The sequence below is a fragment of the Chiloscyllium plagiosum genome, chromosome 10 (genome assembly GCF_004010195.1).
Source record: "Chiloscyllium plagiosum isolate BGI_BamShark_2017 chromosome 10, ASM401019v2, whole genome shotgun sequence".
Classification (NCBI taxonomy): domain Eukaryota; kingdom Metazoa; phylum Chordata; class Chondrichthyes; order Orectolobiformes; family Hemiscylliidae; genus Chiloscyllium; species Chiloscyllium plagiosum.
Window position 1 is genome coordinate 71,548,202 of NC_057719.1, and position 15,521 is coordinate 71,563,722.

General features: G+C 40.7%; 1 protein-coding gene across 2 annotated transcripts in view; it reads right to left on the minus strand.

The window, feature by feature from the left end:
- The window catches only part of prkd1 (protein kinase D1), a 329,105-nt gene that overhangs the window by 134,297 nt on the left and 179,287 nt on the right, over positions 1–15,521 (minus strand). Inside the window, exon 2 of one of the 2 annotated variants that reach the window (XM_043698045.1) lies at positions 9,829–9,894. The exons of the other annotated variant lie outside the window; for it this stretch is intronic. The gene's annotated coding sequence lies outside the window, so the exon portion shown is untranslated. The remainder of the gene's footprint in view (positions 1–9,828; positions 9,895–15,521) is intronic. 2 annotated transcript variants of the gene reach the window in all.

The window sequence follows — 15,521 nt, forward strand, 5'->3', positions numbered from 1 at the left end:
GGGGGGGGGCGTGGGGGATTTAGGAGGGCGTTGCTCATCCACCAGCTGGAATATAGGAGGGATCCCTCCATGGCCATTTCTGGGAATCAAATTGGAATCAGGCAGTCCAAAGGCTGATGCTAAGGTCCTGGCCACTGTGGGCAGGATGTGCCTCCTGCAAAATCTGCCATCCCTCCCATCTAGTAACACAAGGAGCAACAGCCACTGCCAGCACCTCTGGAGACTTCAGATAGTGAGTCTTCACCAGAACCTGAGGCTGCTGATCTGCAGAGCAGGATCACTGGGCCCTCGTACATTGTGTGAAAGGGGTGTGTATGTGTAAAAAGCCTTGCTGCCAGAGGGAACACTCTCACCAAGCCTCAGGTTTGCCTGACAGTGACTATTTGAGTTCAACTGTCTAAGCTATGAAGTGATAACTTGAGGACTTCACTTGGTCTCTGGGCAGGAAGGCTGACCTTTGACCTTTCCATCCCTAATTATGGGGAATAAAGAAGGTGATGAGTTCTCCATCCTGAACCTTACCAGACCACTATATAGCACCTAATTCCCTACAACCTTCTCCCAGAGAGGGAGGAAGATGGTATCAAATTCCACCAATACAGCAGTCCCCATTATCTCTTATTTCCTATGAAAGAAAATATCACAAACATCCCTCTGCTCCAGCACATCTTTGGATATTGAAATCAAAACCAATCTACTGCATTACTGATATGGCATAACTGTGAACGTTCACTAGATTCTAGAAAAGCTCTAACAATTTCTCTGGGAATGCATCTATCTGTGGTGAATCTATTACCCAGCCATAGAAGTGAATATGTATATTTGCACCACTAGCCTGTCTCCAGGATTTATTTGATCAACTCTACATTGTCTCCTTTCCTTGGCTGGATCTTTCCAAGATATTTCTGACAACAAGGGCAACTCCGGACTCTACCACCATAAGCTGTCTCTAACCCCTCCCATGCAACCTGAATCCTCATAAAGTAGAATTTCCATAGTATGCTTTGTATTGTTTTCCCCATTCTCTCTGACCAGCTGAAAATGTTGCAACTTTCCTTCTTGATCCTTTATCATTTAAGTATCATCAGCCTTTTACTGTGATTTGTCAAATCCATAATCATCATCTATTTCTTCAGGAAAGCCATCAATAACTCTTCAATTCTGTCCTACAATTGCTCTAATTGCAGCTCCAATGATAGAAACCTATTATGGTCATGGGGCCATGCATACACTCCAGGTTCAAGACCTTCACATTTACTTCTTCCCTTCTTCATACATGAGGTCAACTTGGCCATGAATTCGGTGACTGTGGCTGTGCAGTCTCTGCTCAGCTCTCTGCAACCTTTGACAATGTTGACCACTCCATTCTCTTCCACTGCCCTTCATTAATATTCCAGACAGTGTGGCAATGAATTTTTTAAAACAATATTCTTCTGTCCTAATGCAATCAATCATTACATCTCAATTACTTCTGTGCCTTTAGGATCACAAGTGGTCTCCTCCTTTTGGTCATTTATATGTTACTCCTCAGTATACCTGCCAGGTTGCATGAAGTACATGGATGACACCCAGTGTCCCCTCCTCCTCTTTTGATTTTTGTGCTTGCTTGCCTCACAGAAGGTCCTGGATGAATTGAAATTTCAGTCAGCTCAGTATATGAGAAAAGTCAAAGCTTATGGATTTGCCTTCACATCTATGTTCCTCTGACCACAATGTCATCAATCATTTCAGTTGTCTATTCAGGCTTAATTAAAATGAGCAGCCTTAGCTTGCCTGATCTTGAATTGACGATCCCGACTCAAACCTAGTATACATTATTTTACCGAAGGAACAGGGCTATGCTGGGACACAAATCACATTACATTTGTTACATCATTACAAGAAATGGTGGCATGATGCATATCACTGGACTAATAATCAGACAGGAGTTTGGGAGTGAGGTTCAAATCTCACTCCAGCAACCAGTGGAATATTTATTTTATTAATATTGCAATTGAAAGCTAGCTTTATTGATGGTGACAATGACTCTGTCATTGATTATCATTCAAGTCCAACTAATTCACTAGCACTCCTCAGGGAAAGAAATCTGCCATTTTTACTGGTCTGGCCTACCTGTGACTCCAGACCTATGGTAATGGCTAAGCAACCACTCAGTTTTAGAGCAAATAGAGATGGGCAACAAATGATAGCCTTGCCATTTTGCCAATATCCCACAAAAGAATGAATTTTAAAGACTCACTCTTTTCCATCTTTGGAGGTAATTTTCAGCCATTGACCTTGGAAAACTCCTGCTTACTAATACCACTTGTCACCTTCAAAAGCATTCTCAAAATTGGTTCTCTTTAACATTACCTTCAGCCTCTTCGCTTAATTATTCACACCCACATTTCTATACCAGGTCTACTTTTACCCCTTAAATTCTCTGAGACATTCTCTTTTACTCAAATGTTAATTTTAACAAGTTACATCTTTTTATAATATTTTGAATTGATATTTGGATAGGGCTGACTGTTATACAAGCTGACTGTTGTGTATATTTTTAGTATTTTCATGACAAAAAAATGTCACCATTGTGTGTGTGATGGAAAATAAAAGGCAGAAAACATATTCAAAATGTTTTCCACGTTATTCAGTTCTTTGGATTGATATTGCCTTCTTTTGAATCTGCTTAATGACGTGGGGAGACAGCAAATGTTTATGTGTGTATGCCAGTTAAAATGTAACACCTCAAAGAAAATGCTCAGCACTGACAAAGACTTTTATCTTGTATGTTTAGTGTAAATGGAGTAAGCTGTTTGTTGACGCAGACAGTCAGTACCAGTGAAAACAGATGTGTTGATGTACATGGAAATCAGATATACTGGAAAAGCACAAAAGGATCTTCATATTGCATATGAATGATTGAGCAAATTCAATAGTCACCATAAAATAATGTAGGTACAGATCCAATAGAGATCATTGCTGCTAACTAGAACAATGAATCAAGGCTTCCCTACGATACTCTTAAATGTCAGATTAAATTGCAGACGTGTATTTAATATAATTGCAGCAATTATTTTTCCCCAAAATAATTCAATTATATTAACCAATTGAGTTATGTAATAGCCCCAAAATTACCCTGAGTTTGACATCAAGCTGAAAATTCTTGTCACTGCAGTAAACCCTGATGTGTGTAAATCTGACACAGGACCCTCCAATTCAAGGTGCTGAATTCGTCATTCTCCAATATTATTATCAAGAATTGGTTATCATTTCTAAAGCTCCAATCTGAGAAATGTAATCAAAATAAGTATTGTTTGTCAATGGAAACAGATTCAACAAATTAAATGTGTTATCAGAGCTGCTAATAACAAACTGAAGCTACTATGGAATGCTATATTTTATGTTAAAATGTGACAGCACATTCAATTCACACCTATCTTTTATTAAGGGATACATTCTTGTAGTATCTATTTCTGTCACTAGATGTCACCATGGCAAGTATCTAACAAAACTGCAGGTTTAAATAAATGATTAATACTTCACACAGCAAAGATGCATTGAGCAAACAAAAGAACATTGCCTAGAATTCACATAATGTCTCCATCTTGTTCAATCAGTGCAGTCAGCACGTAGACATCTTCAGATCTTTTTGAAGGGAATTGTAAATCTCACGTAATTAATTTCCATTCAAAATTATTTGTAGAATAAAAATCAAGTAGTATTGATAATGAGTTCAGGTTAGCAGAAACCTAATAGGTACAGGAACTGAGAGATGGGATGTCTTTTCATTGGATTTAAGTCTCTACAACAGACAGTGTCAGGAAGTAAGTTGAAACATTCTTTTACTGTGTGTTTTAAGACCTTCCTAACTGTGTTCTATATATAGACAACATTATTTTTATTTATTCCTTTTTTGTGTAATAAACCTCTGTTCTGTTGTTAAAAAAAACTCTTGTGTGACTATGTTTCAATGACTGACAATCACAATAAGTAAAAACTTAGAAATATGAACTATCAAGCCAGATGTTTTTCTGGGTTTTGACCCCTAGTGCCTTCAGCTGGGATCATAACAGTAAACCCATGTCAAAAGTTATAGTGGAAGAGGGAGATATAAAATTGTAATTACAAATTAATACAAATTCTTAAATTGTTACACAGGGTGTGCGCAATGGTGAGGAAGTTAGGAAAGCTAACAGTGAGAATGATAAAAACAGAAATTTGATTTGAGAAAATGGTTATTGATTTTCCTGTTGAGACTTAAATGGTGACTTCAGAATCTCACCATTGAGTGAAGCCATCTTATTACCATGCACTTATACCTCACTGATATCTCAAACCACCTTATTTACATGCAACATACTATTCTCCTCTCCTTCTCTTAGAAACTAGGTGGCACAATTTCCTTAGTTTTAACTCCGAGTGTGTACCTGACAACTTCACCTCACTGATTGATTAATCTGACCATCTTCCAACAGTGTCTTCACAACAGCATTCCTGCACCCCTCATTGTCACCACCCTCCTTGACTCTTAAACCATGCAAGTTGGCATCAGCAACTCACCACCCTCAGGATATCACCATGCCTGCGCTTGGACTGACATGTAAACCACTTCAGCCCTTCAACAATTTACTTTGGACCCCTGGAAACCTACAACTTTCATACTTGTTCCAGGTCACTTTGCACGTAGTTAGTTAAAAATCACACAACACCAGGTTATAGTCCAACAGGTTTATTTGGAAGCACTATCTTTCGGAGCACTGTTCCTTCATCCTGACGTGTGATTTTTAATTTTGTCCACACCAGTCCAACACCGGCTCCTCCACAGTTTGCATGTAGGCACAAGCACATCTCATGCATTTGCACAGACTCTTAGTTTGTGTTCTTACCACTCACTATGCCTTTACCTGGAGGCTGTTGGCAGCTGCCTACTTCACATTGCTTTCTTAGCAACAATCATTGACTTTCAGCACTGACTTACAAACTGCCAGCCTCTGTGTGTGTCACATTGCCTTGTAGTTCTTTGGCTGTTCAGGGTTCAGTTACATGCTTCTGGATTAGTGGTGCTGGAAAAGCACAGCAGTTCAGACAGCATCTGAAGAGCAGTGCTGTCTGAACTACTGTGCTTTTCCAGCACCACTAATCCAGAATCTGGTTTCCAGCATCTGCAGTCATTGTTTTTACTTCAGTTACATGCTGCCAACCTCTTTTGCTGAGGGAAGCCTGTTGCAATAGGGAATACTATACAGTGAAAGGGGTGGACACATCACTGTGGACCATTGTGCTACATCAATGCCACACCTCCAGGTTGTGTCAGCAGTTTACATAGCAAACTCACTGCTGCAAGCAAATTGCATGTGTGAAAGTCAAAGGGAGCAGCCGGCAATGGGATGAGAGGACACTATGGTCAGTCAGACGCTGCTGCCACTGTTGAACAAGGTGCTCCCATTCTAGTCAAGGGACTGGCTGTGATCAGGCAGGTGCTGGTTCCTGCCAGAGCCTAGGGATCTGGGACAATGTAGTCCGGGTACTGGGCCACGGTAAATTGTTGTGGGGCAAAAGCATCCAAAGGGATGACAGGTACTTCAGGGAAGGTGTTGTGGAAACATCAGTTCAGAGGGTGGAAGGTGCTGTGGAAACATCAGTTCAGAGGGCTGGTGGCAGAATTGAGCCATTTTCAGGCAGGGCTGATGGGGAGGCCGTAGGGCCATGAAAAGCATTGTAGTTTTCAGAGATCTGGGAGTAAAGTGAGCAGTTAATGTCAGTTCTAAAGGAGCTCAATATAAACAGGGAGAGTCCGAAAGGTCATAGGTGCCACAGAGACAGAAACAAAAACACATTAAGGATGGGGGAAGCAGTCAGGTCACAGATGGATCCTGAAGATCATTCAGAACACGAAGTTGGAACCTTGTTATATCGGATCAAAAGTCAACTGTGTAATAACTACACAAAATGGCTGACACTACATGCAAGGTGAGTAGAATAAGATACTTTTTTCTCTTGCTGCAGCTGCAGTATTCACGCCCCCAGTAAAGTTAATCATCTGTCTTCAAACTGCACTTCATCAACAGATCATTCATTGTCCAAGAAAACACATTGAAAATTATGGTCTTAATCATGATCATTGCATTATGGACACTAATTACCTCCTTGTTGTGTTAGAAAAGCCATTGCCATGAAAACAAGGGACTTTAAAGTAAAACCTGAAGTTTCATATCACAATACATTCCGAAGCTAGCACTGGAAGATAACGTATTGCAGCTACCAGATTTTCACATCAAGAAGTCAGTGTGTAAGGTCATGGGCTGCGATGTGAAAGGAGACTTTTCCGTGGGAGGGGGTGGAGTTAATATTTATTGGCAGAATTCTACTCTCGGCGTAGTAATAAAACTTTAGTTTTGCAAATGGATAATGTCACAAACACACAGTTCCTTATGCAGATGTGACAGTGACCTACTTGGGGAGACTCTATGCTAGGTTGTTTGAGGGTATAACACAAGGCTTCATTGGGATAGATGTGAGGGCTCAGGGGATGTTTTAATAAACCTGTATTATCTTTTGGACCTTGCTCACCGATCTCACATGGACATCAGCACGGCCAGAGTCCTGAATGGAGTCCTCAAGGATCCCTGATATCTGAGGCTATTTGCAACCGGTTGTAGGTGGGAGGAGAGCACTGCTTGATGATTGCAAGTTCTTTCATCCTTGGCATGTGTGAACAGGCTTCTCATCTCTCACCCTGATGCAACTTCAGTTCCTGGTTTGCAGCATCTGAAGTACGTACAGCTGAGCTTTAAATATGGCACCATCAGCGCGAATGCTGGCAGGTCCAGGCAGTAGTGAGAAACCCTGCCTATTCAATTGTGCAATTCCACAAGTTGAGCCCAGTTTGAGAATTAATGAGATGATGAACTGAAGACTGCGTGAGAAAAATCAATCCAAGCCATTGTGATCCGGGCATCGTTAAGCTCACTGGACAAAACATTTCAACTGAAAGCAGGAAAATGCAACCCATATTTTTTCATCTGTTCAGCACAAGTCACGGTGGCATCTTTCCAGTTGTGTTCTCTGTCCAGGAACCAGGAGCACAGTGCAGATCTCTCAGGGTGCTTGAGAATCCAGGTGTAGGTTCTTCAAAATGGCTATGCACTGGTGAAAATCCTACCACAGACGTCAATTGCTAGTGTCAATGAATTGACAATGCCATGACCTCCATTACAAGTAGGGCGAGGAGGTGGGTCCCATCTCCATATCACGCAGAAGGGGTGGGGTGGGGTGGGTGTGGGTGCGGTGGGTGGGGTGGGGGGGGTCAAACTCTGTGCTGTTGGCACTGACCTGACACCTGCCATCCAGCCAACTGAGCTATCCTGCTCCCACCTCCACCAAAGGAGACTGAGTTTCTGTGGCTACAGGCATTTTAATATTAGGTTGTGAGCTGGAGCTGTGAATCTTGATGATAAAAGAGGAAATTGTGGTGTAGTAATAGTAACTGATTGAATTCTAAGATCAGCATTAAACTATTATCAAGTGTAATAAACAAAATTATGATTCAATGATCTCCTTTACATAAGTAAATCTACCATCCTTACTTGATCTAGCCTAAATGTTGACTCTGAAGTATCCTCTGAAATGGCCTAGTAAGCTACTATGTTCAATTCGCTTCCATTCACAGGCTGTGGGTGTTACTGGTTAAACTAGCAGTTATTGCCCTCCCCAGTCACTCAGAGGACAGCTCATGTTTGACCACACAGCTGTGGATCTGAATTCCCTTTAATGAACCATTTGGGTGTTTTTCATGACAATCAACAGTCATGACAATCAAAATTCCAGAATTTTTTTAAAAATTGAATTCAAATTCTACCATCTGCTGTTGTCCGATTTGATCGAGGTCCTCAGAATATTACCTGCATCTCTGGATTAATAGTCTAACGATAATACCGCAAGGCCATCACCTACTCCTCATGGACAATGATGTAAACCCATACACAATCAAATCACTTTTAAAAAGACATCTATTTCTTTCCATTAGATGGTTTACCAGGAATCCCTCACACTTTCACCCCTTGTCACTGACGGATGTTACAAATTTATGTACAATATATTTGGCTACAATATGCAAATTCCTCCATTGAATATCAATTCCAGAATAGGACTTGAGTCCAAAGCTTCTGTCTAAGTATCACACTGCATCACACAACTTCCTGCAAGAGAAGCTTCTGCTATATTAGTGACCTGGACAATGAGAACAGGAGGCACAATTTCAAAATTTGTAAATATCACAAATGTTTGATATAAAGTAAACAGTGAGGAGAACAGTTATGGTCTGATGAGGACACAGGCTGGTGTACTGGATATACACTTACCATATATATATATACAACTTACACAGAAGAGTGTGCAATGATCCATTTTGGTAGGGAAACATGAGGAATGGCAACATAAAGTAATTTGTAAAATGTTAAATGCAAGAACATCTGTGGTTTATGCACTGTGGACTCTAAATCTGGTATGACAAACTCATAAAATGGAAAAAAAAATACAAAGCATTTATTTTATAAATAGAGTGAGAGATGACAAAAGGAAGGAAATCACTGCAGATCCTTTCCAAAATATTCCAACGGGAGTTCTGCTTTAAATTCTGGGCATCATGGGAAAAATGTCAAGGCCTTGAACAAGGTGCAGCAGCTCACCCCTTTTTATATCAATAAATGGTTGATGCATAGGAGATTGCAAAGGCTGTGGGCCCAGATAACATTCTGGTAGGAGTACCGAAGATATCTGCTCCAGAACTGGCGGCAAACCTAGCCAAGATGTTCTAGGACAGTTACAATGCTGGGATCTGCCTGACAATGTTGAAAATTGCCCAGTAATGTCTTACCACAAAGATGTCCTAATTACTGTGGCTACAAGAGGAGGTCAGAGGCTAGGAATTCTGTGGCAAGTAACTCACCTAAGCCTATCCACTATCTGCGAGGCCAAAGTCAAGACTATGATGAATTAGCCTCCACTTGTCTGGATAAGTGCAGATCTAAGGATGCTTAGGAAGCTTGACACCATCCAGGATAAAACAGTCTGTTTGACTGGCACCACATTCACCACTAACAACAATCATTCCCTTCACCAAGAACACCCAGTGGCAGCAGTGCATATCATTCAGAAGATGCACTGCAGCAACTCAGCAGCTCTGACATCTCTTTCTAAAACCTACTCCCTCTATCAGCCATGAGGACAACAGCAGGTGACACACGGGAACCTGCAAGTTCTCCTCCAAGTCACACACTATCCTGATTTAGAATTGTAATGCCATCGGTGTCACTAGAAAAAATCTCTGTGAGTGTACATGAACCACATACAGCACAATGGTTCATAAAGGCAGTTCACCACTACCTTCTTATGGGCAATTAGCCATGGGAAATAGTTGCTGGCCTAACCAATAATGCCTATTTCCCATGAATATATTGAAAAAAAAGCAGGGTATTATTGATCAAATGGTGCCTGGGGTGAGAAAATTCAAATTCAATTATATGTAATGATTTGAGAAGCTGGAAATATTATTCATAGAACAGCGATGGCTAAGGAGATATTTAATAGCAAAGATCAAATAATTTGAAAAGTTTTGATAAAATTAATTGGGAAAAGCTGTTCCAACTAGCAACAGTCAGTTACCAGAGGGCAGGTTTAAGAGAATATAAGCTAAATTGTATTTTCTTGTGTCACTCTAGAACAAACGCATATTGCACATGCTCAGATGCAATCTCAGTGTCAAAGCTGACAGCATTAAACAAGTTACCTTGACAATGACTAACAATAAATTTCAAATTGCAATTTTTAGGTCTATATAGTCCTTACCAATTGTAGGTTCCTGTACCTGGTCCAACTATCATTTATCAACTGTATCCTCTGTAAAACATGCAGCTGATGAAGAGAAATAATCAGAAAATTGCAATTAATGAGATTTTCAATTTCCAATGCAGAGAACTGACTGTAATACTTGATTCAAGAATACCTCTTGTTGAAAAATCATGACTAAAATACTTTATATAAAAAAATACCAAATGAGACTCAAAATGAAGCACCCTGCAATTAAGGTCCCATTATGTTCCAGTTGAGCTATTTGGGCTATGTAGGAACTCCCTGCACAAAGCCTTAATGCACTGTAACTAGCCTAAGGAGGGAGCATTTGCAAAATCTCATTGAGATTGCAGTTCCATCATCGATTCGGATCTGGAATAAAATGTTGCCAGCAAATTATGATTTCCTGTGAGCTACAATGAAATGTGATAGTGTGATCCCATTACTGGCAACACACAGACGAGAAAGAATTTTGACATTCAAATTCCGCTAGGAATTGCTTACTTTGCAGTACGAGACTGCCATTGCCTTTAATAGATCCAAACTGCTGCTCCAATGTTGGTTGAGTGTGTATACGCAACTATTTCTGATGTCATTCCAAGAGACAGCAGGAGTTGCAGCTTTTAATTTATGCAATTAGTTATGATTTTGGTTGCTTTGCCTGAAAGAATGGTAGTTGCAGATGCAGTAGCTGATTTTAGAAGTGACATACATTTAAATTCAACAGGGAGAAAAGTGCAAGCCTGTGGGGATAAAAGCAGGGAGTGGCATTAATTGGATCACCATTTCTAAGAACCAGCACAAGCCTCCTTCTGTGCTCTATAATGAGGTCATAGAGAGAATAGACATGGATAGATGCAATTTATTATGATTTCCAAAAAGCCTTCAATAGGTGCCATAGAATAGACTAGTGAATAAGGTCAGTCAAAATTGGAGAATAAGCATCAGAATAGATATCTAGCTGGCTGCAAAACAGAAAGCAGACAGCAGAGGTCAAAGCTGGTTGTTCTGAGTGGCAAAAGATAATGAATGAAAACCTACAGGAATCAGTGCATGATCATTGTTATTCACAATTTATATTAATCTTTTAGACTTTGCAATGAAAAACACAACTTTAAGTAAGAGAACAACATTAAATTGCATGGAAGAGCTAACACTGAGAAAGGTTGGAGCAGATTTCACGATGATGTTGAGAAGCTTGAACTAAGAAGCCTGCTCGGTTCTTTCAGAGGACAGTTAAGAGTCAACCACATTGCTCTGAGTCTGGAGTCACACATAGGTCAAACAAAACAAGGACAGCTGATTTTGTTCCCTAAAGGACTTTTGTGAATCTGATGGGTTTTTACAACAATTGGCAATAGTTATTATTAATCTAGCTGTAATTCCAGATTTTATTGAATTAAAATTTCATCAATTGCCATGGTAGGATTCTCACAATTCTTTGAACCTGGAATTTTAGCTTGTGACTCTGAATTAGGAATCCATTAGCATACTATCATCTTGAGGTCTACTTGACAATGTGGAAAGCTGTCCAGGAATGCTCTGTCCATAAAAAGCAAGGCAAATGCAATCTAGGGTGGCACGGTGGCTCAGTGATTAGCACTGCTGCCTCATAGCACCAGGGATCCGGATTCAATTCCCGCCTTGGGCGACTATCATTGTGGCACTTGCACATTCTCCCTGTATCTGGGTGGGTTTTCTTCCACAATCCAAAGATGTGCATGATTCAGAGATGCCGGTGTTGGACTGGGGTGTACAAAGTTAAAAATCACACAACACCAGGTTATAGTCCAACAGGTTTAATTGGAAGCACACTAGCTTTCGGAGCGACGCTCCTTCATCAGGTGATTGTGGAGGGCTCGATCGTTCGCTCCGAAAGCTAGTGTACTTCCAGACAATCAATTCTTCAATGTATAATTTCAGTTACATCACACTGCAATTTTTTGCTATAAATTCTGTGTTACGATCGAGCCCTCCACAATCACCTGATGAAGGAGCGTCGTTCCGAAAGCTAGTGTGCTTCCAATTAAACCTGTTGGACTGTAACCTGGTGTTGTGTGATTTTTAACAAAGATGTGCAGGTTACGTGAGTTGACCATGCTAAATTGCCCATAGTGTTCAGGGATGCATAGGTTAGGTGCATTAGTCAGGGGTAAATGTAGGGGAGTGGTGTGGGTAGGATACTCTTTGGGGGGGGGGTGAACTTGTTGGGTCAAATGGCCTACTTCCGTACTGCAGAGATTCTAATTATTGCCCTATCAGTGTACTCTCGGTCATCAACAAAATGATGAAAGGGGCCATTAACACTGTTACCAAATGGAAGTGTAAAGAAATTACCTGCTCACTGACACTCAGTTTAGGCTCAGCCAGAGCCACTCAAGAATATAAGAACTAGGAGCAGGAGTAGGCCCTCTGGCCCTTCGAGCCTGCTCTGTCATTCAATAAGATCATGGCTGATCTTTTTGTGGACTCAGATCCACTTACCCCCCTCTCACTGTAACCCTTAATTCCTTCATTGTTCAAAAGAAAGTACCTTAACTTTAAAATATTTACTGAAGTAGCATCAATTATATAGATTAACAACTTTCTGGGTGAAGAAGTTCCTTCTCAACTCAGTCCTAAACCTGCTTCCTCTAATGTTGAGGCTATGCCCTCTTGTCCGAGCTTCACCCGCCAGTGGAAACATCCTCTCTACATCTATCTTATCGATTCCCTTCATCATTTTATATGTTTCTATAAGATCCACCTCTCATTCTTCTAAATTCCAACGAATATAATCCCAGTCTATTCAGCCTCTCCTCATAAGGCAACCCCGTCAACTTCGGAATCAACTTAGTGAACCTCATCTGCACCCCCTCCGGCGCCAGTACACCCATTCTCAAGTAAGGAGACCAAAACCGTACAGAGTCCTCTATGTGTGGCCTCACCAGCACCTTGTACAGCTGCAACATAACCTTTAGCAATGAAGGACAAAATTCCATTTGCCTTCCTAATTATTTATTGTACCTTCAGATCAACCTTCTGTGATTCACACACAAGGACACCCAGGTTCTCTCTCCAAAGCAGCATGCTGCAACTTTTTACCATTCATGTAATAATCCTTTTTACTCTTATTCCTACCAAAATGGAGAACTTCTTATTTATTAACATTGTATTCCATCTGCCAGACTTTTGCCCAGTCACTCAATGTATCTATTTCCTTCTGCAAAGTTTCAGTCATAGACCTCTGCACACTTTGCTCTGCCACTCATCTTAGTGTCATCTGCAAACTTTGACACCCTACACATGGTCCCCAACTCCAAATCATCTCTATAAATTGTAAATAATTGCGGTCTCAACACCGATCCCTGAGGCACACAACTAGTCAGTGCCAGCTAGCACTCATTTATCCCCACTCTTTGCTTCCTGTTAGTTAACCAATCCTCAACCATGCTAATACTTTACCATAATGCCCTGCATCTTAATGTTATGCTGCAGCCTCTTGTGTGGCAACTTGTCAAAAGCCTTTTGGAAATCTAAGTACACCACATCCACTGGGTCCCCATTGTCCACCTTGCTTGTAATGTATTCAATGAATTCCAAAAGATTTGTTAAGCATGACTTGCCCTTCATGAACCCATGCTGCGTCTGCCAAATGGGACAAATTCTATTTATTGCCCTGCTATTTCTTCCTTGATAATAGACTCGAGCATCTTCCCCACTACAGAGGTTAAGCTAACCAGTCTATAATTCCCCATCTTTGTTTACCTCCCTTTTTAAACAGTGGCATCACATTTGCTGTTTTCCAATCTGCTGGGACTGTCCCAGAGTCCAGTGATTTTTGAAAAATTACCACCAGTGCACTTGCTATTTCGTCCGCTATCTCTTTTAGCACCCTGGGATGCATTCCATCAGGGCCAGGAGAATCATCTTTCCTTAGCTCCAATAGCTGGCCCAACACTATCTCTTCCATAATAATGATTGTTTCCAGGTCCTCACCTACCTTTGAATCTTTGGCATGTTATTCATGGCATGTTATTTGTGTGCTCCACTGTGAAGACTGATACAAAATGCCAGTTCAATGCCTTGGCCATTCCATCATATCTCATTACTTTATGCCCCTTCTCATCCTCTAAAGGACCAACGTTTACTTTAGCCACTCATTTTCATTTTGTATATTTATAGAAACTTTTGCTATGTCTTTATGTTCTATGCTAGTTTTTTCTCATGTTTTGTCTTATGTTTCTTTATAGCTCTTTTTGTGGCTTTCTGTTGACCTTTTGAAGTTTTCCCAGTTTTCTAGTTTGATGCTGTTTTTGGCCACTTTGAATGCCTTCTCTTTCAATTTAATAGCCTGCCTTATTTCCTTAGACATCCATGAGAGATGACCCCTTTTCTTACAGTCCTTCCTTTTCACTGGAATATACTTTTGCTGAGCACTTTGAAAAATTGCTTTGAAAGTCCTCTACTGCTCGTCAACTGTCCCACCATAAAATCTTTGTTTCCATTTTACTTTAGCTAAGTCATCCCTCATTCTATTGTAGTCTCCCTTGTTTAAGCACAGGATTCTGGTATTGGATCTTATCTTCACATTCTCCATTTGTGTCCTAAATTCAACCATATTGTGATTGCCTCCTTCCAAGAAAATTCCTAACTATGAGGTAATTAATTATTCCTGCTCATTACACAGGACCAGAATTAGGATAGCTTGCTCCCTCATCGCTTCCATTACATACTGTTCGAGAAAACCATCATGGATACACTCTACAACCTCCTGCTCAAAACTACCCTGACCGAGCTGGTTCGACCAATCGACATGTGGATTAAAATCCTCCCTGATAATTACCGTAGTAGTTTTTTAAACTCCTAACTTAATTACAGCCTTGGTCCAAACATGGAAAAAAGACCAAAACTCCAGAGATAAAGCGAGAGTGATTGTCCTTAAAGTAAATATGTGACCATGTTTTAGATCAAGGTTTCCTAATAAAACTGGAGGCAATAGGGAATCTGAGCAAAACTTTCTTGTGGTTTGAGTCATTCTGAGCACAAAGAAAAATGGTTACAATTATGGGAGGTCAGTCCTTTCGGTCCAAGGGCATCACTGTAAACAGTCCTTCGGGTAATGTTCTAGACCCAACCATCTTCATCAAGACTCTGATATCATAAGGCAAGAATTGGGGATATTTGCTAATGATGTCATGACATTCAGTACCATTCATGACTCCTCAGATACTGAAGCAGTCCATGTCCAAATGCAGCAAGATTGGATAAAATCTAGGCTTAGGCTGATAAGTGACAAATAACATTTAAACCACACAAGCAGTAGACAATGATGAGCACTAACAATAGGGAATCTAACCATTGCCTCTTGACATAGAACATAGAACATAGAACATAGAACAATACAGCACAGAACAAGCCCTTCGGCCCACGATGTTGTGCCGAACTTCTAACCTAGATTAAGTATCCATCCATGTACCTATCCAAATGCCGCTTAAAGGTCGCCAATGATTCCGACTCTACCACTCCCACGGGCAGCGCATTCCATGCCCCCACCACTCTCTGGGTAAAGAACCCACCCCTGACATCTCCCCTATACCTTCCACCCTTCACCTTAAATTTATGTCCCCTTGTAACACTCTGTTGTACCCGGGGAAAAAGTTTCTGACTGTCTACTCTATCTAGTCCTCTGATCATCTTATACACCTCTA